General features: G+C 39.1%; 40 non-coding genes and 4 pseudogenes across 40 annotated transcripts; all 44 read left to right on the top strand.

Moving 5' to 3' along the window:
* The first annotated feature begins 87 nt into the window (after nt 1-87).
* LOC146024405 (5S ribosomal RNA) lies at nt 88-206 on the top strand. Its single transcript, XR_014453788.1, has one exon. It is a non-coding gene; the product is annotated as a 5S ribosomal RNA (ribosomal RNA).
* Nucleotides 207-550: 344 nt separating this feature from the next.
* Nucleotides 551-669, top strand: LOC146023087 (5S ribosomal RNA). The gene has a single exon (XR_014452516.1). It is a non-coding gene; the product is annotated as a 5S ribosomal RNA (ribosomal RNA).
* A 345-nt stretch (nt 670-1,014) lies between these two features.
* On the top strand, nt 1,015-1,133 carry LOC146023343 (5S ribosomal RNA). The gene has a single exon (XR_014452765.1). It is a non-coding gene; the product is annotated as a 5S ribosomal RNA (ribosomal RNA).
* A 346-nt stretch (nt 1,134-1,479) lies between these two features.
* Nucleotides 1,480-1,598, top strand: LOC146024185 (5S ribosomal RNA). Its single transcript, XR_014453575.1, has one exon. It is a non-coding gene; the product is annotated as a 5S ribosomal RNA (ribosomal RNA).
* A 344-nt stretch (nt 1,599-1,942) lies between these two features.
* Nucleotides 1,943-2,061, top strand: LOC146023086 (5S ribosomal RNA). Its single transcript, XR_014452515.1, has one exon. It is a non-coding gene; the product is annotated as a 5S ribosomal RNA (ribosomal RNA).
* A 346-nt stretch (nt 2,062-2,407) lies between these two features.
* LOC146024791 (5S ribosomal RNA) lies at nt 2,408-2,526 on the top strand (annotated as a pseudogene).
* A 345-nt stretch (nt 2,527-2,871) lies between these two features.
* LOC146023119 (5S ribosomal RNA) lies at nt 2,872-2,990 on the top strand. The gene has a single exon (XR_014452547.1). It is a non-coding gene; the product is annotated as a 5S ribosomal RNA (ribosomal RNA).
* Nucleotides 2,991-3,334: 344 nt separating this feature from the next.
* On the top strand, nt 3,335-3,453 carry LOC146023987 (5S ribosomal RNA). Its single transcript, XR_014453386.1, has one exon. It is a non-coding gene; the product is annotated as a 5S ribosomal RNA (ribosomal RNA).
* A 346-nt stretch (nt 3,454-3,799) lies between these two features.
* On the top strand, nt 3,800-3,918 carry LOC146025060 (5S ribosomal RNA; annotated as a pseudogene).
* A 799-nt stretch (nt 3,919-4,717) lies between these two features.
* LOC146024346 (5S ribosomal RNA) lies at nt 4,718-4,836 on the top strand. The gene has a single exon (XR_014453730.1). It is a non-coding gene; the product is annotated as a 5S ribosomal RNA (ribosomal RNA).
* Nucleotides 4,837-5,181: 345 nt separating this feature from the next.
* LOC146023820 (5S ribosomal RNA) lies at nt 5,182-5,300 on the top strand. The gene has a single exon (XR_014453223.1). It is a non-coding gene; the product is annotated as a 5S ribosomal RNA (ribosomal RNA).
* A 344-nt stretch (nt 5,301-5,644) lies between these two features.
* LOC146025098 (5S ribosomal RNA) lies at nt 5,645-5,763 on the top strand (annotated as a pseudogene).
* A 345-nt stretch (nt 5,764-6,108) lies between these two features.
* LOC146022483 (5S ribosomal RNA) lies at nt 6,109-6,227 on the top strand. The gene has a single exon (XR_014451938.1). It is a non-coding gene; the product is annotated as a 5S ribosomal RNA (ribosomal RNA).
* A 345-nt stretch (nt 6,228-6,572) lies between these two features.
* LOC146023728 (5S ribosomal RNA) lies at nt 6,573-6,691 on the top strand. The gene has a single exon (XR_014453135.1). It is a non-coding gene; the product is annotated as a 5S ribosomal RNA (ribosomal RNA).
* Nucleotides 6,692-7,035: 344 nt separating this feature from the next.
* Nucleotides 7,036-7,154, top strand: LOC146023706 (5S ribosomal RNA). Its single transcript, XR_014453114.1, has one exon. It is a non-coding gene; the product is annotated as a 5S ribosomal RNA (ribosomal RNA).
* A 346-nt stretch (nt 7,155-7,500) lies between these two features.
* Nucleotides 7,501-7,619, top strand: LOC146022750 (5S ribosomal RNA). Its single transcript, XR_014452192.1, has one exon. It is a non-coding gene; the product is annotated as a 5S ribosomal RNA (ribosomal RNA).
* Nucleotides 7,620-7,963: 344 nt separating this feature from the next.
* On the top strand, nt 7,964-8,082 carry LOC146022368 (5S ribosomal RNA). The gene has a single exon (XR_014451827.1). It is a non-coding gene; the product is annotated as a 5S ribosomal RNA (ribosomal RNA).
* A 347-nt stretch (nt 8,083-8,429) lies between these two features.
* LOC146023687 (5S ribosomal RNA) lies at nt 8,430-8,548 on the top strand. The gene has a single exon (XR_014453096.1). It is a non-coding gene; the product is annotated as a 5S ribosomal RNA (ribosomal RNA).
* Nucleotides 8,549-8,893: 345 nt separating this feature from the next.
* LOC146023715 (5S ribosomal RNA) lies at nt 8,894-9,012 on the top strand. The gene has a single exon (XR_014453123.1). It is a non-coding gene; the product is annotated as a 5S ribosomal RNA (ribosomal RNA).
* A 344-nt stretch (nt 9,013-9,356) lies between these two features.
* LOC146022997 (5S ribosomal RNA) lies at nt 9,357-9,475 on the top strand. Its single transcript, XR_014452429.1, has one exon. It is a non-coding gene; the product is annotated as a 5S ribosomal RNA (ribosomal RNA).
* A 346-nt stretch (nt 9,476-9,821) lies between these two features.
* Nucleotides 9,822-9,940, top strand: LOC146023427 (5S ribosomal RNA). The gene has a single exon (XR_014452845.1). It is a non-coding gene; the product is annotated as a 5S ribosomal RNA (ribosomal RNA).
* A 345-nt stretch (nt 9,941-10,285) lies between these two features.
* Nucleotides 10,286-10,404, top strand: LOC146025430 (5S ribosomal RNA). The gene has a single exon (XR_014454128.1). It is a non-coding gene; the product is annotated as a 5S ribosomal RNA (ribosomal RNA).
* A 344-nt stretch (nt 10,405-10,748) lies between these two features.
* On the top strand, nt 10,749-10,867 carry LOC146023880 (5S ribosomal RNA). The gene has a single exon (XR_014453281.1). It is a non-coding gene; the product is annotated as a 5S ribosomal RNA (ribosomal RNA).
* A 346-nt stretch (nt 10,868-11,213) lies between these two features.
* LOC146024007 (5S ribosomal RNA) lies at nt 11,214-11,332 on the top strand. Its single transcript, XR_014453405.1, has one exon. It is a non-coding gene; the product is annotated as a 5S ribosomal RNA (ribosomal RNA).
* Nucleotides 11,333-11,676: 344 nt separating this feature from the next.
* On the top strand, nt 11,677-11,795 carry LOC146023118 (5S ribosomal RNA). Its single transcript, XR_014452546.1, has one exon. It is a non-coding gene; the product is annotated as a 5S ribosomal RNA (ribosomal RNA).
* A 344-nt stretch (nt 11,796-12,139) lies between these two features.
* Nucleotides 12,140-12,258, top strand: LOC146022367 (5S ribosomal RNA). The gene has a single exon (XR_014451826.1). It is a non-coding gene; the product is annotated as a 5S ribosomal RNA (ribosomal RNA).
* Nucleotides 12,259-12,604: 346 nt separating this feature from the next.
* On the top strand, nt 12,605-12,723 carry LOC146023632 (5S ribosomal RNA). The gene has a single exon (XR_014453043.1). It is a non-coding gene; the product is annotated as a 5S ribosomal RNA (ribosomal RNA).
* Nucleotides 12,724-13,068: 345 nt separating this feature from the next.
* On the top strand, nt 13,069-13,187 carry LOC146022689 (5S ribosomal RNA). Its single transcript, XR_014452134.1, has one exon. It is a non-coding gene; the product is annotated as a 5S ribosomal RNA (ribosomal RNA).
* Nucleotides 13,188-13,531: 344 nt separating this feature from the next.
* LOC146023675 (5S ribosomal RNA) lies at nt 13,532-13,650 on the top strand. Its single transcript, XR_014453085.1, has one exon. It is a non-coding gene; the product is annotated as a 5S ribosomal RNA (ribosomal RNA).
* A 346-nt stretch (nt 13,651-13,996) lies between these two features.
* LOC146023912 (5S ribosomal RNA) lies at nt 13,997-14,115 on the top strand. Its single transcript, XR_014453313.1, has one exon. It is a non-coding gene; the product is annotated as a 5S ribosomal RNA (ribosomal RNA).
* Nucleotides 14,116-14,461: 346 nt separating this feature from the next.
* Nucleotides 14,462-14,580, top strand: LOC146025012 (5S ribosomal RNA; annotated as a pseudogene).
* Nucleotides 14,581-14,924: 344 nt separating this feature from the next.
* On the top strand, nt 14,925-15,043 carry LOC146022927 (5S ribosomal RNA). Its single transcript, XR_014452363.1, has one exon. It is a non-coding gene; the product is annotated as a 5S ribosomal RNA (ribosomal RNA).
* A 345-nt stretch (nt 15,044-15,388) lies between these two features.
* LOC146022604 (5S ribosomal RNA) lies at nt 15,389-15,507 on the top strand. The gene has a single exon (XR_014452052.1). It is a non-coding gene; the product is annotated as a 5S ribosomal RNA (ribosomal RNA).
* Nucleotides 15,508-15,852: 345 nt separating this feature from the next.
* LOC146023382 (5S ribosomal RNA) lies at nt 15,853-15,971 on the top strand. Its single transcript, XR_014452803.1, has one exon. It is a non-coding gene; the product is annotated as a 5S ribosomal RNA (ribosomal RNA).
* A 345-nt stretch (nt 15,972-16,316) lies between these two features.
* Nucleotides 16,317-16,435, top strand: LOC146023704 (5S ribosomal RNA). Its single transcript, XR_014453112.1, has one exon. It is a non-coding gene; the product is annotated as a 5S ribosomal RNA (ribosomal RNA).
* Nucleotides 16,436-16,781: 346 nt separating this feature from the next.
* Nucleotides 16,782-16,900, top strand: LOC146023511 (5S ribosomal RNA). Its single transcript, XR_014452926.1, has one exon. It is a non-coding gene; the product is annotated as a 5S ribosomal RNA (ribosomal RNA).
* A 345-nt stretch (nt 16,901-17,245) lies between these two features.
* On the top strand, nt 17,246-17,364 carry LOC146025519 (5S ribosomal RNA). The gene has a single exon (XR_014454179.1). It is a non-coding gene; the product is annotated as a 5S ribosomal RNA (ribosomal RNA).
* Nucleotides 17,365-17,707: 343 nt separating this feature from the next.
* On the top strand, nt 17,708-17,826 carry LOC146022121 (5S ribosomal RNA). Its single transcript, XR_014451589.1, has one exon. It is a non-coding gene; the product is annotated as a 5S ribosomal RNA (ribosomal RNA).
* Nucleotides 17,827-18,170: 344 nt separating this feature from the next.
* Nucleotides 18,171-18,289, top strand: LOC146023007 (5S ribosomal RNA). The gene has a single exon (XR_014452439.1). It is a non-coding gene; the product is annotated as a 5S ribosomal RNA (ribosomal RNA).
* Nucleotides 18,290-18,634: 345 nt separating this feature from the next.
* LOC146022586 (5S ribosomal RNA) lies at nt 18,635-18,753 on the top strand. Its single transcript, XR_014452036.1, has one exon. It is a non-coding gene; the product is annotated as a 5S ribosomal RNA (ribosomal RNA).
* Nucleotides 18,754-19,098: 345 nt separating this feature from the next.
* LOC146023692 (5S ribosomal RNA) lies at nt 19,099-19,217 on the top strand. The gene has a single exon (XR_014453101.1). It is a non-coding gene; the product is annotated as a 5S ribosomal RNA (ribosomal RNA).
* A 343-nt stretch (nt 19,218-19,560) lies between these two features.
* On the top strand, nt 19,561-19,679 carry LOC146021720 (5S ribosomal RNA). The gene has a single exon (XR_014451197.1). It is a non-coding gene; the product is annotated as a 5S ribosomal RNA (ribosomal RNA).
* A 344-nt stretch (nt 19,680-20,023) lies between these two features.
* On the top strand, nt 20,024-20,142 carry LOC146024334 (5S ribosomal RNA). The gene has a single exon (XR_014453719.1). It is a non-coding gene; the product is annotated as a 5S ribosomal RNA (ribosomal RNA).
* A 344-nt stretch (nt 20,143-20,486) lies between these two features.
* LOC146021551 (5S ribosomal RNA) lies at nt 20,487-20,605 on the top strand. Its single transcript, XR_014451031.1, has one exon. It is a non-coding gene; the product is annotated as a 5S ribosomal RNA (ribosomal RNA).
* The last annotated feature ends 213 nt before the right edge of the window (nt 20,606-20,818 follow it).

Genomic DNA, 20,818 nt, shown 5'->3' with positions numbered 1-20,818 from the left:
TTTTAGTAAGCAAAAACAGTTACCAAACTTTTTTATTAGCTTACCTGGTGATAGAAGTAGAAGAGGGCAAAAAAGTGCCTGTACCTCACCTACAGCCATACCACATTGGATAGGCCCAATCTCGTCTGATCTTGGAAGCTAAGCAGTGTTGGGCCTGGTTAGAACTTGGGTGGGAGACCACATGGGAACACCAGGTGCTGTAGGTTTTTTCACATTACTGGTAAATTGTTTTTATTCTCTAGCTATTTAAATTGGAAACTTTTTCTTTTTATTGCCTGTAGAGACATTTGTAAGAGGTCAAACAGACACAATAGCCATCACCTAAAGACTTACCGCGCTGTTTAGGCCCAATTCCAACTGCTTTTGGCAGCTAAACAGTGTTGAGCCTCTTTAGTAATTTAATTTAAGATCCCCTGCTAATATCATGTCCTGTAAGTCTTTTTACATTACCAACACATGATTTTTTTCAGTAAGCAAAAACAGTTAGGAAGCTTTTTTATTAGCTTACCTGGTGATAGAAGAGAAGAGGGCAAAAAAGAGCATGTATCTCACCTACAGCCATACCACATTGGATAGGCCCAATCTCGTCTGATCTTGGAAGCTAAGCAGTGTTGGGCCTGGTTAGTACTTGGGTGGGAAACCACATGGGAACACCTGGTGCTGTAGGTTTTTTCACATTACTGGCAAATTGTTTTTATTCTCTAGCTATTTAAATTGGAAACTTTTTCTTTTTATTGCCAGTACAGACATTTGGAAGAGGTCAAACAGACACAATAGCCATCACCTAAAGACTTACCACACTGTTTAGGCCCAATTCCAACTGCTTTTGGCAGCTAAACAGTGTATGAGCCTCTTTAGTAGTTTCATTTAAGATCCCCTGCTAATTTCATGTCCTGTAGGTCTTTTTACATTACCAACACATGATTTTTTTCAGTAAGCAAAAACAGTTAGGAAGCTTTTTTATTAGCTTACCTGGTGATAGAAGAGAAGAGGGCAAAAATGAGCATGTATCTCACCTACAGCCATACCACATTGGATAGGCCTAATCTCGTCTGATCTTGGAAGCTAAGCAGTGTTGGGCCTGGTTAGTACTTGGGTGGGAGACCACATGGGAACACCTGGTGCTGTAGGTTTTTTCACATTACTGGCAAATTGTTTTTATTCTCTAGCTATTTAAATTGGAAACTTTTTCTTTTTGTTGCCAGTACAGACATTTGGAAGAGGTCAAACAGACACAATAGCCATCACCTAAAGACTTACCACACTGTTTAGGCCCAATTCCAACTGCTTTTGGCAGCTAAACAGTGTATGAGCCTCTTTAGTACTTTCATTTAAGATCCCCTGCTAATATCATGTCCTGTAGGTCTTTTTACATTACCAAAACATGATTTTTTTCATTAAGCCAAAACAGTTAGGAAACTTTTTTATTAGCTTACCTGGTGATAGAAGTAGAAGAGGGCAAAAAAGTGCGTGTATCTCACCTACAGCCATACCACATTGGATAGGCCTAATCTCTTCTGATCTTGGCAGCTAAGCAGTGTTGGGCCTGGTTAGTACTTGGGTGGGAGACCACATGGGAACACCAGGTGCTGTAGGTTTTTTCACATTACTGGAAAATTGTTTTTATTCTCTAGCTATTTAAATTGGAAACTTTTTCTTTTTATTGCCTGTAGAGACATTTGTAAGAGGTCAAACAGACACAATAGCCATCACCTAAAGACTTACCGCGCTGTTTAGGCCCAATTCCAACTGCTTTTGGCAGCTAAACAGTGTTGAGCCTCTTTAGTAATTTAATTTAAGATCCCCTGCTAATATCATGTCCTGTAGGTCTTTTTACATTACCAACACATGATTTTTTTCAGTAAGCAAAAACAGTTAGGAAGCTTTTTTATTAGCTTACCTGGTGATAGAAGAGAAGAGGGCAAAAAAGAGCATGTATCTCACCTACAGCCATACCACATTGGATAGGCCCAATCTCGTCTGATCTTGGAAGCTAAGCAGTGTTGGGCCTGGTTAGTACTTGGGTGGGAAACCACATGGGAACACCTGGTGCTGTAGGTTTTTTCACATTACTGGCAAATTGTTTTTATTCTCTAGCTATTTAAATTGGAAACTTTTTCTTTTTATTGCCAGTACAGACATTTGGAAGAGGTCAAACAGACACAATAGCCATCACCTAAAGACTTACCACACTGTTTAGGCCCAATTCCAACTGCTTTTGGCAGCTAAACAGTGTATGAGCCTCTTTAGTAGTTTCATTTAAGATCCCCTGCTAATTTCATGTCCTGTAGGTCCTTTTACATTACCAAAACATGATTTTTTTCATTAAGCCAAAACAGTTAGGAAACTTTTTTATTAGCTTACCTGGTGATAGAAGTAGAAGAGGGCAAAAAAGTGCATGTATCTCACCTACAGCCATACCACATTGGATAGGCCCAATCTCGTCTGATCTTGGAAGCTAATCAGTGTTGGGCCTGATTAGTACTTGGGTGGGAGACCACATGGGAACACCAGTTGCTGTAGGTTTTTTCACCTTACTGGCAAATTGTTTTTATTCTCTATCTATTTAAATTGGAAACTTTTTCTTTTTATTGCCAGCACAGACATTTAGAAGAGGTCAAACATACACAATAGCCATCACCTAAAGACTTACCACACTGTTTAGGCCCAATTCCAACTGCTTTTGGCAGCTAAACAGTGTTGAGCCTCTTTAGTAGTTTAATTTAAGATCCCCTGCTGATATCATGTCCTGTAGGTCTTTTTACATTGCCAACACATGATTTTTTTCAGTAAGCAAAAACTGTTACGAAACTTTTTTATTAGCTTACCTGGTGATAGAAGTAGAAGAGGGCAAAAAAGGGCCTGTATCTCACCTACAGCCATACCACATTGGATATGCCCAATCTCGTCTGATCTTGGAAGCTAAGCAGTGTTGGGCCTGGTTAGTACTTGGGTGGGAGACCACATGGGAACACCAGGTGCTTTAGGTTTTTTCACATTACTGGCAAATTGTTTTTATTCTCTAGCTATTTAAATTGGAAACTTTTTCTTTTTATTGCCTGTAGAGACATTTGTAAGAGGTCAAACAGACACAATAGCCATCACCTAAAGACTTACCACACTGTTTAGGCCCAATTACAACTGCTTTTGGCAGCTAAACAGTGTTGAGCCTCTTTAGTAGTTTAATTTAAGATCCCCTGCTAATATCATGTCCTGTAGGTCTTTTTACATTACCAACACATGATTTTTTTCAGTAAGCAAAAACAGTTAGGAAGCTTTTTTATTAGCTTACCTGGTGATAGAAGAGAAGAGGGCAAAAAAGAGCATGTATCTCACCTACAGCCATACCACATTGGATAGGCCCAATCTCGTCTGATCTTGGAAGCTATGCAGTGTTGGGCCTGGTTAGTACTTGGGTGGGAGACCACATGGGAACACCTGGTGCTGTAGGTTTTTTCACATTACTGGCAAATTGTTTTTATTCTCTAGCTATTTAAATTGGAAACTTTTTCTTTTTATTGCCAGTACAGACATTTGGAAGAGGTCAAACAGACACAATAGCCATCACCTAAAGACTTACCACACTGTTTAGGCCCAATTCCAACTGCTTTTGGCAGCTAAACAGTGTATGAGCCTCTTTAGTATTTTCATTTAAGATCCCCTGCTAATATCATGTCCTGTAGGTCTTTTTACATTACCAAAACATAATTTTTTTCATTAAGCCAAAACAGTTAGGAAACTTTTTTATTAGCTTACCTGGTGATAGAAGTAGAAGAGGGCAAAACAGTGCATGTATCTCACCTACAGCCATACCACATTGGATAGGCCTAATCTCGTCTAATCTTGGAAGCTAAGCAGTGTTGGGCCTGGTTAGTACTTGGGTGGGAGACCACATGGGAACACCAGTTGCTGTAGGTTTTTTCACATTACTGGCAAATTGTTTTTATTCTCTAGCTATTTAAATTGGAAACTTTTTCTTTTTATTGCCTGTAGAGACATTTGTAAGAGGTCAAACAGACACAATAGCCATCACCTAAAGACTTACCACACTGTTTAGGCCCAATTCCAACTGCTTTTGGCAGCTAAACAGTGTTGAGCCTCTTTAGTAGTTTAATTTAAGATCCCCTGCTAATATCATGTCCTGTAGGTCTTTTTACATTACCAACACATGATTTTTTTCAGTAAGCAAAAACAGTTAGGAAGCTTTTTTATTAGCTTACCTGGCGATAGAAGAGAAGAGGGCAAAAAAGAGCACGTATCTCACCTACATCCATACCACATTGGATAGGCCCGATCTTGTCAGCTAAGCAGTCTTGGGTCTGGTTGGTACTTGGGTGGGAGACCACATGGGAACACCTGGTGCTGTAGGTTTTTTCACATTACTGGCAAATTGTTTTTATTCTCTAGCTATTTAAATTGGAAACTTTTTCTTTTTATTGCCAGTACAGACATTTGGAAAAGGTCAAACAGACACAATAGCCATCACCTAAAGACTTACCACACTGTTTAGGCCCAATTCCAACTGCTTTTGGCAGCTAAACAGTGTATGAGCCTCTTTAGTAGTTTCATTTAAGATCCCCTGCTAATATCATGTCCTGTAGGTCTTTTTACATTACCAAAACATGATTTTTTTCATTAAGCCAAAACAGTTAGGAAACTTTTTTATTAGCTTACCTGGTGATAGAAGTAGAAGAGGGCAAAAAAGTGCATGTATCTCACCTACAGCCATACCACATTGGATAGGCCCAATCTCGTCTGATCTTGGAAGCTAAGCAGTGTTGGGCCTGATTAGTACTTGGGTGGGAGACCACATGGGAACACCAGTTGCTGTAGGTTTTTTCACATTACTGGCAAATTGTTTTTATTCTCTATCTATTTAAATTGGAAACTTTTTCTTTTTATTGCCAGCACAGACATTTAGAAGAGGTCAAACATACACAATAGCCATCACCTAAAGACTTACCACACTGTTTAGGCCCAATTCCAACTGCTTTTGGCAGCTAAACAGTGTTGAGCCTCTTTAGTAGTTTAATTTAAGATCCCCTGCTAATATCATGTCCTGTAGGTCTTTTTACATTGCCAACACATGATTTTTTTCAGTAAGCAAAAACTGTTACGAAACTTTTTTATTAGCTTACCTGGTGATAGAAGTAGAAGAGGGCAAAAAAGGGCCTGTATCTCACCTACAGCCATACCACATTGGAAATGCCCAATCTCGTCTGATCTTGGAAGCTAAGCAGTGTTGGGTCTGGTTAGTACTTGGGTGGGAGACCACATGGGAACACCAGGTGCTTTAGGTTTTTTCACATTACTGGCAAATTGTTTTTATTCTCTAGCTATTTAAATTGGAAACTTTTTCTTTTTATTGCCTGTAGAGACATTTGTAAGAGGTCAAACAGACACAATAGCCATCACCTAAAGACTTACCACACTGTTTAGGCCCAATTCCAACTTCTTTTGGCAGCTAAACAGTGTTGAGCCTCTTTAGTAGTTTAATTTAAGATCCCCTGCTAATATCATGTCCTGTAGGTCTTTTCACATTACCAACACATGATTTTTTTCAGTAAGCAAAAACAGTTAGGAAGCTTTTTTATTAGCTTACCTGGTGATAGAAGAGAAGAGGGCAAAAAAGAGCATGTATCTCACCTAGAGCCATACCACATTGGATAGGCCCAATCTCGTCTGATCGTGGACGCTAAGCAGTGTTGGGCTTGGTTAGTACTTTGGTGGGAGACCACATGGGAACACCAGGTGCTGTAGGTTTTTTCACATTACTGGCAAATTGTTTTTATTCTCTATCTATTTAAATTGGAAACTTTTTCTTTTTATTGCCAGCACAGACATTTAGAAGAGGTCAAACATACACAATAGCCATCACCTAAAGACTTACCACATTGTTTAGGCCCAATTCCAACTGCTTTTGGCAGCTAAACAGTGTTGAGCCTCTTTAGTAGTTTAATTTAAGATCCCCTGCTAATATCATGTCCTGTAGGTCTTTTTACATTGCCAACACATGATTTTTTTCAGTAAGCAAAAACAGTTACGAAACTTTTTTATTAGCTTACCTGGTGAGAGAAGTAGAAGAGGGCAAAAAAGTGCCTGTATCTCACCTACAGCCATACCACATTGGATATGCCCAATCTCGTCTGATCTTGGAAGCTAAGCAGTGTTGGGCCTGGTTAGTACTTGGTTGGGAGACCAAATGGGAACACCAGGTGCTGTAGGTTTTTTCACATTACTGGCAAATTGTTTTTATTCTCTAGCTATTTAAATTGGAAACTTTTTCTTTTTATTGCCTGTAGAGACATTTGTAAGAGGTCAAACAGACACAATAGCCATCACCTAAAGACTTACCACACTGTTTAGGCCCAATTCAAACTGCTTTTGGCAGCTAAACAGTGTTGAGCCTCTTTAGTAGTTTAATTTAAGATCCTCTGCTAATATCATGTCCTGTAGGTCTTTTTACATTACCAACACATGATTATTTTCAGTAAGCAAAAACAGTTAGGAAGCTTTATTATTAGCTTACTTGGTGATAGAAGTAGAAGAGGGCAAAAAAGTGCCTATATCTCACCTACAGCCATACCACATTGGATATGCCCAATCTCGTCTGATCTTGGAAGCTAAGCAGTGTTGGGCCTGGTTAGTACTTGGGTGGGAGACCACATGGGAACACCAGGTGCTGTAGGTTTTTTCACATTACTGGCAAATTGTTTTTATTCTCTAGCTATTTAAATTGGAAACTTTTTCTTTTTATTGCCTGTAGAGACATTTGTAAGAGGTCAAACAGACACAATAGCCATCACCTAAAGACTTACCACACTGTTTAGGCCCAATTCCAACTGCTTTTGGCAGCTAAACAGTGTTGAGCCTCTTTAGTAGTTTAATTTAAGATCCCCTGCTAATATCATGTCCTGTAGGTCTTTTTACATTACCAACACATGATTTTTTTCAGTAAGCAAAAATAGTTAGGAAGCTTTTTTATTAGCTTACCTGGTGATAGAAGAGAAGAGGGTAAAAAAGAGCACGTATCTCACCTACAGCCATACCACATTGGATAGGCCCAATCTTGTCTGATCTTGGAAGCTAAGCAGTGTTGGGCCTGGTTAGTACTTGGGTGGGAGACCACATGGGAACACCTGGTGCTGTAGGTTTTTTAACATTACTGGCAAATTGTTTTTATTCTCTAGCTATTTAAATTGGAAACTTTTTCTTTTTATTGCCAGTACAGACATTTGGAAGAGGTCAAACAGACACAATAGCCATCACCTAAAGACTTACCACACTGTTTAGGCCCAATTCCAACTGCTTTTGGCAGCTAAACAGTGTATGAGCCTCTTTAGTAGTTTTATTTAAGATGCCCTGCTAATATCATGTCCTGTAGGTCTTTTTACATTACCAAAACATGATTTTTTTCATTAAGCCAAAACAGTTAGGAAACTTTTTTATTAGCTTACCTGGTGATAGAAGTAGAAGATGGCAAAAAAGTGCATGTATCTCACCTACAGCCATACCACATTGGATAGGCCCAATCTCATCTGATCTTGGAAGCTAAGCAGTGTTGGGCCTGGTTAGTACTTGGGTGGGAGACCACATGGGAACACCAGGTGCTGTAGTTTTTTTCACATTACTGGCAAATTGTTTTTATTCTCTATCTATTTAAATTGGAATCTTTTTCTTTTTATTGCCAGCACAGACATTTAGAAGAGGTCAAACATACACAATAGCCATCACCTAAAGACTTACCACACTGTTTAGGCCCAATTCCAACTGCTTTTGGCAGCTAAACAGTGTTGAGCCTCTTTAGTAGTTTAATTTAAGATCCCCTGTTAATATCATGTCCTGTAGGTCTTTTTACATTACCAACACATGATTTTTTTCAGTAATGAAAAACAGTTAGGAAGCTTTTTTATTAGCTTACCTGGTGATAGAAGAGAAGAGGGCAAAAAAGAGCCTGTATCTCACCTACAGCCATACCACATTGGATAGGCCCAATCTCGTCTGATCTTGGAAGCTAAGCAGTGTTGGGCCTGGTTAGTACTTGGGTGGGAGACCACATGGGAACACCTGGTGCTGTAGGTTTTTTCACATTACTGGCAAATTGTTTTTATTCTCTAGCTATTTAAATTGGAAACTTTTTTCTTTTTATTGCCAGTACAGACATTTGGAAGAGGTCAAACAGACACAATAGCCATCACCTAAAGACTTACCACACTGTTTAGGCCCAATTCCAACTGCTTTTGGCAGCTAAACAGTGTATGAGCCTCTTTAGTAGTTTTATTTAAGATCCCCTGCTAATATCATGTCCTGTATGTCTTTTTACATTACCAAAACATGATTTTTTTCATTAAGCCAAAACAGTTAGGAAACTTTTTTATTAGCTTACCTGGTGATAGAAGTAGAAGAGGGCAAAAAAGTGCATGTATCTCACCTACAGCCATACCACATTGGATAGGCCCAATCTCATCTGATCTTGGAAGCTAAGCAGTGTTGGGCCTGGTTAGTACTTGGTTGGGAGACCACATGGGAACACCAGGTGCTGTAGCTTTTTTCACATTACTGGCAAATTGTTTTTATTCTCTATCTATTTAAATTGGAATCTTTTTCTTTTTATTGCCAGCACAGACATTTAGAAGAGGTCAAACATACACAATAGCCATCACCTAAAGACTTACCACACTGTTTAGGCCCAATTCCAACTGCTTTTGGCAGCTAAACAGTGTTGAGCCTCTTTAGTAGTTTAATTTAGGATCCCCTGCTAATATCATGTCCTGTAGGTCTTTTTACATTGCCAACACATGATTTTTTTAAGTAAGCAAAAACAGTTACGAAACTTTTTTATTAGCTTACCTGGTGATAGAAGTAGAAGAGGGCAAAAAAGTGCCTGTATCTCACCTACAGCCATACCACATTGGATATGCCCAATCTCGTCTGATCTTGGAAGCTAAGCAGTGTTGGGCCTGGTTAGTACTTGGGTGGGAGACCACATGGGAACACCAGGTGCTGTAGGTTTTTTCACATTACTGGCAAATTGTTTTTATTCTCTAGCTATTTAAATTGGAAACTTTTTCTTTTTATTGCCTGTAGAGACATTTGTAAGAGGTCAAACAGACACAATAGCCATCACCTAAAGACTTACCACACTGTTTAGGCCCAATTCCAACTGCTTTTGGCAGCTAAACAGTGTTGATCCTCTTTAGTAGTTTAATTTAAGATCCCCTGCTAATATCATGTCTTGTAGGTCTTTTTACATTACCAACACATGATTTTTTTCAGTAAGCAAAAACAGTTAGGAAGCTTTTTTATTAGCTTACCTGGTGATAGAAGAGAAGAGGGCAAAAAAGAGAATGTATCTCACCTACAGCCATACCACATTGGATAGGCCCAATCTCGTCTGAGCTTGGAAGCTAAGCAGTGTTGGGCCTGGTTAGTACTTGGGTGGGAGACCACATGGGAACACCTGGTGCTGTAGGTTTTTTCACATTACTGGCAAATTGTTTTTATTCTCTAGCTATTTAAATTGGAAACTTTTTCTTTTTATTGCCAGTACAGACATTTGGAAGAGGTCAAACAGACACAATAGCCATCACCTAAAGACTTAACACACTGTTTAGGCCCAATTCCAACTGCTTTTGGCAGCTAAACAGTGTATGAGCCTCTTTAGTAGTTTTATTTAAGATCCCCTGCTAATATCATGTCCTGTAGGTCTTTTTACATTACCAAAACATGATTTTTTTCATTAAGCCAAAACAGTTAGGAAACTTTTTTATTAGCTTACCTGGTGATAGAAGTAGAAGAGGGCAAAAAAGTGCATGTATCTCACCTACAGCCATACCACATTGGATAGGCCCAATCTCATCTGATCTTGGAAGCTAAGCAGTGTTGGGCCTGGTTAGTACTTGGGTGGGAGACCACATGGGAACACCAGGTGCTGTAGCTTTTTTCACATTACTGGCAAATTGTTTTTATTCTCTATCTATTTAAATTGGAATCTTTTTCTTTTTATTGCCAGCACAGACATTTAGAAGAGGTCAAACATACACAATAGCCATCACCTAAAGACTTACCACACTGTTTAGGCCCAATTCCAACTGCTTTTGGCAGCTAAACAGTGTTGAGCCTCTTTATTAGTTTAATTTAGGATCCCCTGCTAATATCATGTCCTGTAGGTCTTTTTACATTGCCAACACATGATTATTTTCAGTAAGCAAAAACAGTTACGAAACTTTTTTATTAGCTTACCTGGTGATAGAAGTAGAAGAGGGCAAAAAAGTGCCTGTATCTCACCTACAGCCATACCACATTGGATATGCCCAATCTCGTCTGATCTTGGAAGCTAAGCAGTGTTGGGCCTGGTTAGTACTTGGGTGGGAGACCACATGGGAACACCTGGTGCTGTAGGTTTTTTCACATTACTGGCAAATTGTTTTTATTCTCTAGCTATTTAAATTGGAAACTTTTTCTTTTTATTGCCTGTAGAGACATTTGTAAGAGGTCAAACAGACACAATAGCCATCACCTAAGGACTTACCACACTGTTTAGGCCCAATTCCAACTGCTTTTGGCAGCTAAACAGTGTTGAGCCTCTTTAGTAGTTTAATTTAAGATCCTCTGCTAATATCATGTCCTGTAGGTCTTTTTACATTACCAACACATGATTTTTTTCAGTAAGCAAAAACAGTTAGGAAGCTTTTTTATTAGCTTACCTGGTGATAGAAGAGAAGAGGTCAAAAAAGAGCATATATCTCACCTACAGCCATACCATATTGGATAGGCCCAATCTCGTCTGATCTTGGAAGCTAAGCAGTGTTGGGCCTGTTTAGTACTTGGGTGGGAGACCACATGGGAACACCTGGTGCTGTAGGTTTTTTCACATTACTGGCAAATTGTTTTTATTCTCTAGCTATTTAAATTGGAAACTTTTTCTTTTTATTGCCAGTACAGACATTTGGAAGAGGTCAAACAGACACAATAGCCATCACCTAAAGACTTACCACACTGTTTAGGCCCAATTCCAACTGCTTTTGGCAGCTAAACAGTGTATGAGCCTCTTTAGTAGTTTTATTTAAGATCCCCTGCTAATATCATGTCCTGTAGGTCTTTTTACATTACCAAAACATGATTTTTTTCATTAAGCCAAAACAGTTAGGAAACTTTTTTATTAGCTTACCTGGTGATAGAAGTAGAAGAGGGCAAAAAAGTGCATGTATCTCACCTACAGCAATACCACATTGGATAGGCCCAATCTCATCTGATCTTGGAAGCTAAGCAGTGTTGGGCCTGGTTAGTACTTGGGTGGGAGACCACATGGGAACACCAGGTGCTGTAGCTTTTTTCACATTACTGGCAAATTGTTTTTATTCTCTAGCTATTTAAATTGGAAACTTTTTCTTTTTATTGCCTGTAGAGACATTTGTAAGAGGTCAAACAGACACAATAGCCATCACCTAAAGACTTACCACACTGTTTAGGCCCAATTCCAACTGCTTTTGGCAGCTAAACAGTGTTGAGCCTCTTTAGTAGTTTAATTTAAGATCCCCTGCTAATATCATGTCCTGTAGGTCTTTTTACATTACCAACACATGATTTTTTTCAGTAAGCAAAAACAGTTAGGAAGCTTTTTTATTAGCTTACCTGGTGATAGAAGAGAAGAGGGCAAAAAAGAGCATGTATCTTACCTACAGCCATACCACATTGGATATGCCCAATCTCGTCTGATCTTGGAAGCTAAGCAGTGTTGGGCCTGGTTAGTACTTGGGTGGGAGACCACATGGGAACACCAGGTGCTTTAGGTTTTTTCACATTACTGGCAAATTGTTTTTATTCTCTAGCTATTTAAATTGGAAACTTTTTCTTTTTCTTGCCTGTAGAGACATTTGTAAGAGGTCAAACAGACACAATAGCCATCACCTAAAGACTTACCACACTGTTTAGGCCCAATTCCAACTGCTTTTGGCAGCTAAACAGTGTTGAGCCTCTTTAGTAGTTTAATTTAAGATCCCCTGCTAATATCATGTCCTGTAGGTCTTTTTACATTACCAACACATGATTTTTTTCAGTAAGCAAAAACAGTTAGGAAGCTTTTTTATTAGCTTACCTGGTGATAGAAGAGAAGAGGTAAAAAAAGAGCATGTATCTCACCTACAGCCATACCACATTGGATAGGCCCAATCTCGTCTGATCTTGGAAGCTAAGCAGTGTTGGGCCTGGTTAGTACTTGGGTGGGAGACCACATGGGAACACCTGGTGCTGTAGGTTTTTTCACATTACTGGCAAATTGTTTTTATTCTCTAGCTATTTAAATTGGAAACTTTTTCTTTTTATTGCCAGTACAGACATTTGGAAGAGGTCAAACAGACACAATAGCCATCACCTAAAGACTTACCACACTGTTTAGGCCCAATTCCAACTGCTTTTGGCAGCTAAACAGTGTATGAGCCTCTTTAGTATTTTCATTTAAGATCCCCTGCTAATATCATGTCCTGTAGGTCTTTTTACATTACCAAAACATGATTTTTTTCATTAAGCCAAAACAGTTAGGAAACTTTTTTATTAGCTTACCTGGTGATAGAAGTAGAAGAGGGTAAAACAGTGCATGTATCTCACCTACAGCCATACCACATTGGATAGGCCCAATCTCATCTGATCTTGGAAGCTATGCAGTGTTGGGCCTGGTTAGTACTTGGGTGGGAGACCACATGGGAACACCAGGTGCTGTAGGTTTTTTCACATTACTGGCAAATTGTTTTTATTCTCTATCTATTTAAATTGGAAACTTTTTCTTTTTATTGCCAGCACAGACATTTAGAAGAGGTGAAACATACACTATAGCCATCCCCTAAAGACTTACCACACTGTTTAGGCCCAATTCCAACTGCTTTTGGCAGCTAAACAGTGTTGAGCCTCTTTAGTAGTTTAATTTAAGATCCCCTGCTAATATCATGTCCTGTATGTCTTTTTACATTGCCAACACATGATTTTTTTCAGTAAGCAAAAACAGTTACGAAACTTTTTTATTAGCTTACCTGGTGATAGAAGTAGAAGAGGGCAAAAAAGTGCTTGTATCTCACCTACAGCCATACCACATTTGATATGCCCAATCTCGTCTGATCTTGGAAGGTAAGCAGTGTTGGGCCTGGTTAGTACTTGGGTGGGAGACCACATGGGAACACCAGGTGCTGTAGGTTTTTTCACATTACTGGCAAATTGTTTTTATTCTCTAGCTATTTAAATTGGAAACTTTTTCTTTTTATTGCCTGTAGAGACATTTGTAAGAGGTCAAACAGACACAATAGCCATCACCTAAAGACTTACCACACTGTTTAGGCCCAATTCCAACTGCTTTTGGCAGCTAAACAGTGTTGAGCCTCTTTAGTAGTTTAATTTAAGATCCCCTGCTAATATCATGTCCTGTAGGTCTTTTTACATTACCAACACATGATTTTTTTCAGTAAGCAAAAACAGTTAGGAAGCTTTTTTATTAGCTTACCTGGTGATAGAAGAGAAGAGGGCAAAAAAGAGCATGTATCTCACCTACAGCCATACCACATTGGATAGGCCCAATCTTGTCTGATCTTGGAAGCTAAGCAGTGTTGGGCCTGGTTAGTACTTGGGTGGGAGACCACATGGGAACACCAGGTGCTGTAGGTTTTTTCACATTACTGGCAAATTGTTTTTATTCTCTAGCTATTTAAATTGGAAACTTTTTCTTTTTATTGCCTGTAGAGACATTTGTAAGAGGTCAAACAGACACAATAGCCATCACCTAAAGACTTACCACACTGTTTAGGCCCAATTCCAACTGCTTTTGGCAGCTAAACAGTGTATGAGCCTCTTTAGTAGTTTCATTTAAGATCCCCTGCTAATATCATGTCCTGTAGGTCTTTTTACATTACAAACACATGATTTTTTTCATTAAGCCAAAACAGTTAGGAAACTTTTTTATTAGCTTACCTGGTGATAGAAGTAGAAGAGGGCAAAACAGTGCATGTATCTCACCTACAGCCATACCACGTTGGATAGGCCCAATCTCGTCTGATCTTGGAAGCTAAGCAGTGTTGGGTCTGGTTAGTACTTGGGTGGGAGACCACATGGGAACACCAGGTGCTGTAGGTTTTTTCACATTACTGGCAAATTGTTTTTATTCTCTATCTATTTAAATTGGAAACTTTTTCTTTTTATTGCCAGCACAGACATTTAGAAGAGGTCAAACATACACAATAGCCATCACCTAAAGACTTACCACACTGTTTAGGCCCAATTCTAACTGCTTTTGGCAGCTAAACAGTGTTGAGCCTCTTTAGTAGTTTAATTTAAGATCCCCTGCTAATATCATGTCCTGTAGGTCTTTTTACATTGCCAACACATGATTTTTTTTCAGTAAGCAAAAACAGTTATGAAACTTTTTTATTAGCTTACCTGGTGAAAGAAGTAGAAGAGGGCAAAAAAGTGCCTGTATCTCACCTACAGCCATAACACATTGGATATGCCCAATCTTGTCCGATCTTGGAAGCTAAGCAGTGTTGGGCCTGGTTAGTACTTTGGTGTGAGACCACATGGGAACACCAGGTGCTGTAGGTTTTTTCACATTACTGGCAAATTGTTTTTATTCTCTAGCTATTTAAATTGGAAACTTTTTCTTTTTATTGCCTGTAGAGACATTTGTAAGAGGTCAAACAGACACAATAGCCATCACCTAAAGACTTATCACACTGTTTAGGCCCAATTCCAACTGCTTTTGGCAGCTAAACAGTGTTGAGCCTCTTTAGTAGTTTAATTTAAGATCCCCTGCTAATATCATGTCCTGTAGGTCTTTTTACATTACCAACACATGATTTTTTTCAGTAAGCAAAAACAGTTAGGAAGCTTTTTTATTAGCTTACCTGGTGATAGAAGAGAAGAGGGCAAAAAAGAGCATGTATCTCACCTACAGCCATACCACATTGGATAGGCCCAATCTCGTCTGATCTTGGCAGCTAAGCAGTGTTGGGCCTGGTTAGTACTTGGGTGGGAGACCACATGGGAACACCAGGTGCTGTAGGTTTTTTCACATTACTGGGAAATTGTTTTTATTCTCTATCTATTTAAATTGGAAACTTTTTCTTTTTATTGCCAGCACAGACATTTAGAAGAGGTCAAACATGCACAATAGCCATCACCTAAAGACTTACCACACTGTTTAGGCCCAATTCCAACTGCTTTTGGCAGCTAAACAGTGTTGAGCCTCTTTAGTAGTTTAATTTAAGATCCCCTGCTAATATCATGTCCTGTAGGTCTTTTTACATTGCCAACACATGATTTTTTTCAGTAAGCAAAAACAGTTACGAAACTTTTTTATTAGCTTACCTGGTGATAGAAGTAGAGGAGGGCAAAAAAGTGCCTGTATCTCACCTACAGCCATACCACATTGGATATGCCCAATCTTGTCTGATCTTGGAAGCTAAGCAGTGTTGGGCCTGGTTAGTACTTGGGTGGGAGACCACATGGGAACACCAGGTGCTGTAGGTTTTTTCACATTACTGGCAAATTGTTTTTATTCTCTAGCTATTTAAATTGGAAACTTTTTCTTTTTATTGCCTGTAGAGACATTTGTAAGAGGTCAAACAGACACAATAGCCATCACGTAAAGACTTACCACACTGTTTAGGCCCAATTCCAACTGCTTTTGGCAGCTAAACAGTGTTGAGCCTCTTTAGTAGTTTCATTTAAGATCCCCTGCTAATATCATGTCCTGTAGGTCTTTTTACATTACCAAAACATGATTTTTTTCATTAAGCCAAAACAGTTAGGAAACTTTTTTATTAGCTTACCTGGTGATAGAAGTAGAAGAGGGCAAAACAGTGCATGTATCTCACCTACAGCCATACCACGTTGGATAGGCCCAATCTCGTCTGATCTTGGAAGCTAAGCAGTGTTGGGCCTGGTTAGTACTTGGCTGGGAGACCACATGGGAACACCAGGTGCTGTAGGTTTTTTCACATTACTGGCAAATTGTTTTTATTCTCTATCTATTTAAATTGGAAACTTTTTATTTTTATTGCCAGCCCAGACATTTAGAAGAGGTCAAACATACACAATAGCCATCACCTAAAGACTTACCACACTGTTTAGGCCCAATTCCAACTGCTTTTGGCAGCTAAACAGTGTTGAGCCTCTTTAGTAGTTTAATTTAAGATCCGCTGCTAATATCATGTCCTGTAGGTCTTTTTACATTGCCAACACATGATTTTTTTCAGTAAGCAAAAACAGTTACGAAACTTTTTTATTAGCTTACCTGGTGATAGAAGTAGAAGAGGGCAAAAAAGTGCCTGTATCTCACCTACAGCCATACCACATTGGATATGCCCAATCTCGTCTGATCTTGGAAGCTAAGCAGTGTTGGGCCTGGTTAGTACTTGGGTGGGAGACCACATGGGAACACCAGGTGCTGTAGGTTTTTTCACATTACTGGCAAATTGTTTTTATTCTCTAGCTATTTAAATTGGAAACTTTTTCTTTTTATTGCCAGTACAGACATTTGGAAGAGGTCAAACAGACACAATAGCCATCACCTAAAGACTTACCACACTGTTTAGGCCCAATTCCAACTGCTTTTGGCAGCTAAACAGTGTATGAGCCTCTTTAGTAGTTTTATTTAAGATCCCCTGCTAATATCATGTCCTGTAGGTCTTTTTACATTACCAAAACATGATTTTTTTCATTAAGCCAAAACAGTTAGGAAACTTTTTTATTAGCTTACCTGGTGATAGAAGTAGAAGAGGGCAAAAAAGTGCATGTATCTCACATACAGCCATACCACATTGGATAGGCCCAATCTCGTCTGATCTTGGAAGCTAAGCAGTGTTGGGCCTGGTTAGTACTTGGGTGGGAGACCACATGGGAACACCAGGTGCTGTAGGTTTTTTCACATTACTGGCAAATTGTTTTTATTCTCTATCTATTTAAATTGGAAACTTTTTCTTTTTATTGCCAGCACAGACATTTAGAAGAGGTCAAACATACACAATAGCCATCACCTAAAGACTTACCACACTGTTTAGGCCCAATTCCAACTGCTTTTGGCAGCTAAACAGTGTTGAGCCTCTTTAGTAGTTTAATTTAAGATCCCCTGCTAATATCATGTCCTGTAGGTCTTTTTACATTGCCAACACATGATTGTTTTCAGTAAGCAAAAACAGTTACGAAACTTTTTTATTAGCTTACCTGGTAATAGAAGAAGAAGAGGGCAAAAAAGTGCCTGTATCTCACCTACAGCCATACCACATTGGATATGCCCAATCTCGTCTGATCTTGGAAGCTAAGCAGTGTTGGGCCTGGTTAGTACTTGGGTGGGAGACCACATGGGAACCCCAGGTGCTGTAGGTTTTTTCACATTACTGGCAAATTGTTTTTATTCTCTATCTATTTAAATTGGAAATTTTTCTTTTTATTGCCAGCACAGACATTTAGAAGAGGTCAAACATACACAATAGCCATCACCTAAGGACTTACCACACTGTTTAGGCCCAATTCCAACTGCTTTTGAAAGCTAAACAGTGTTGAGCCTCTTTAGTAGTTTAATTTAAGATCCCCTGCTAATATCATGTCCTGTAGGTCTTTTTACATTGCCAACACATGATTTTTTTCAGTAAGCAAAAACAGTTAGGAAGCTTTTTTATTAGCTTACATGGTGATAGAAGAGAAGAGGGCAAAAAAGAGAATGTATCTCACCTACAGCCATACCACATTGGATATGCCCAATCTCGTCTGATCTTGGAAGCTAAGCAGTGTTGGGCCTGGTTAGTACTTGGCTGGGAGACCTCATGGGAACACCAGGTGCTGTAGTTTTTTTCACATTACTGGCAAATTGTTTTTATTCTCTAGCTATTTAAATTGGAAACTTTTTCTTTTTATTGCCTGTAGAGACATTTGTAAGAGGTCAAACAGACACAATAGCCATCACCTAAAGACTTACCACACTGTTTAGGCCCAATTCCAACTGCTTTTGGCAGCTAAACAGTGTTGAGCCTCTTTAGTAGTTTAATTTAAGATCCCCTGCTAATATCATGTCCTGTAGGTCTTTTTACATTACCAACACATGATTTTTTTCAGTAAGCAAAAACAGTTAGGAAGCTTTTTTATTAGCTTACCTGGTGATAGAAGAGAAGAGGGCAAAAAAGAGCATGTATCTCACCTACAGCTATACCACATTGGATAGGCCCAATCTCGTCTGATCTTGGAAGCTAAGCAGTGTTGGGCCTGGTTAGTACTTGGGTGGGAGACCACATGGGAACACCTGGTGCTGTAGGTTTTTTAACATTACTGGCAAATTGTTTTTATTCTCTAGCTATTTAAATTGGAAACTTTTTCTTTTTATTGCCAGTACAGACAATTGGAAGAGGTCAAACAGACACAATAGCCATCACCTAAAGACTTACCACACTGTTTAGGCCCAATTCCAACTGCTTTTGGCAGCTAAACAGTGTTGAGCCTCTTTAGTAGTTTAATTTAAGATCCCCTGCTAATATCATGTCCTGTAGGTCTTTTTACATTGCCAACACATGATTTTTTTCAGTAAGCAAAAACAGTTACGAAACTTTTTTATTAGCTTACCTGGTGATAGAAGTAGAAGAGGGCAAAAAAGTGCCTGTATCTCACCTACAGCCATACCACGTTGGATATGCCCAATCTCGTCTGATCTTGGAAGCTAAGCAGTGTTGGGCCTGGTTAGTACTTGGGTGGGAGACCACATGTGAACACCAGGTGCTGTAGGTTTTTTCACATTACTGGCAAATTGTTTTTATTCTCTAGATATTTAAATTGGAAACTTTTTCTTTTTATTGCCCGTAGAGACATTTGTAAGAGGTCAAACAGACACAATAGCCATCACCTAAAGACTTACCCCACTGTTTAGGCCCAATTCCAACTGCTTTTGGCAGCTAAACAGTGTTGAGCCTCTTTAGTAGTTTAATTTAAGATCCCCTGCTAATATCATGTCCTGTAGGTCTTTTTACATTGCCAACACATGATTTTTTTCAGTAAGCAAAAACAGTTACGAAACTTTTTTATTAGCTTACCTGGTGATAGAAGTAGAAGAGGGCAAAAAAGTGCCTGTATCTCACCTACAGCCATACCACATTGGATATGCCCAATCTCGTCTGATCTTGGAAGCTAAGCAGTGTTGGGCCTGGTTAGTACTTGGGTGGGAGACCACATGGGAACACCAGGTGCTGTAGGTTTTTTCACATTACTGGCAAATTGTTTTTATTCTCTATCTATTTAAATTGGAAATTTTTCTTTTTATTGCCAGCACAGACATTTAGAAGAGGTCAAACATACACAATAGCCATCACCTAAGGACTTACCACACTGTTTAGGCCCAATTCCAACTGCTTTTGAAAGCTAAACAGTGTTGAGCCTCTTTAGTAGTTTAATTTAAGATCCCCTGCTAATATCATGTCCTGTAGGTCTTTTTACATTGCCAACACATGATTTTTTTCAGTAAGCAAAAACAGTTAGGAAGCTTTTTTATTAGCTTACATGGTGATAGAAGAGAAGAGGGCAAAAAAGAGAATGTATCTCACCTACAGCCATACCATATTGGATATGCCCAATCTCGTCTGATCTTGGAAGCTAAGCAGTGTTGGGCCTGGTTAGTACTTGGCTGGGAGACCTCATGGGAACACCAGGTGCTGTAGGTTTTTTCACATTACTGGCAAATTGTTTTTATTCTCTAGCTATTTAAATTGGAAACTTTTTCTTTTTATTGCCTGTAGAGACATTTGTAAGAGGTCAAACAGACACAATAGCCATCACCTAAAGACTTACCACACTGTTTAGGCCCAATTCCAACTGCTTTTGGCAGCTAAACAGTGTTGAGCCTCTTTAGTAGTTTAATTTAAGATCCCCTGCTAATATCATGTCCTGTAGGTCTTTTTACATTACCAACACATGATTTTTTTCAGTAAGCAAAAACAGTTAGGAAGCTTTTTTATTAGCTTACCTGGTGATAGAAGAGAAGAGGTCAAAACAGTGCATGTATCTCACATACAGCCATACCACATTGGATAGGCCCAATCTCGTCTGATCTTGGAAGCTAAGCAGTGTTGGGCCTGGTTAGTAGTTGGGTGGGAGACCACATGGGAACACCAGGTGCTGTAGGTTTTTTCACATTACTGGCAAATTGTTTTTATTCTCTATCTATTTAAATTGGAAACTTTTTCTTTTTATTGCCAGCACAGACATTTAGAAGAGGTCAAACATACACAATAGCCATCACCTAAAGACTTACCACACTGTTTAGGCCCAATTCCAACTGCTTTTGGCAGCTAAACAGTGTTGAGCCTCTTTAGTAGTTTAATTTAAGATCCCCTGCTAATATCATGTCCTGTAGGTCTTTTTACATTGCCAACACATGATTTTTTTCAGTAAGCAAAAACAGTTAGGAAGCTTTTTTATTAGCTTACATGGTGATAGAAGAGAAGAGGGCAAAAAAGAGAATGTATCTCACCTACAGCCATACCACATTGGATATGCCCAATCTCGTCTGATCTTGGAAGCTAAGCAGTGTTGGGCCTGGTTAGTACTTAGCTGGGAGACCTCATGGGAACACCAGGTGCTGTAGGTTTTTTCACATTACTGGCAAATTGTTTTTATTCTCTAGCTATTTAAATTGGAAACTTTTTCTTTTTATTGCCTGTAGAGACATTTGTAAGAGGTCAAACAGACACAATAGCCATCACCTAAATACTTACCACACTGTTTAGGCCCAATTCCAACTGCTTTTGGCAGCTAAACAGTGTTGAGCCTCTTTAGTAGTTTAATTTAAGATCCCCTGCTA

This window comes from Crinia signifera, chromosome 7 (genome assembly GCF_055691185.1).
Source record: "Crinia signifera chromosome 7, ASM5569118v1, whole genome shotgun sequence".
Lineage (NCBI taxonomy): Eukaryota > Metazoa > Chordata > Amphibia > Anura > Myobatrachidae > Crinia > Crinia signifera.
This window is presented reverse-complemented; position numbering and strand designations above follow the sequence as displayed.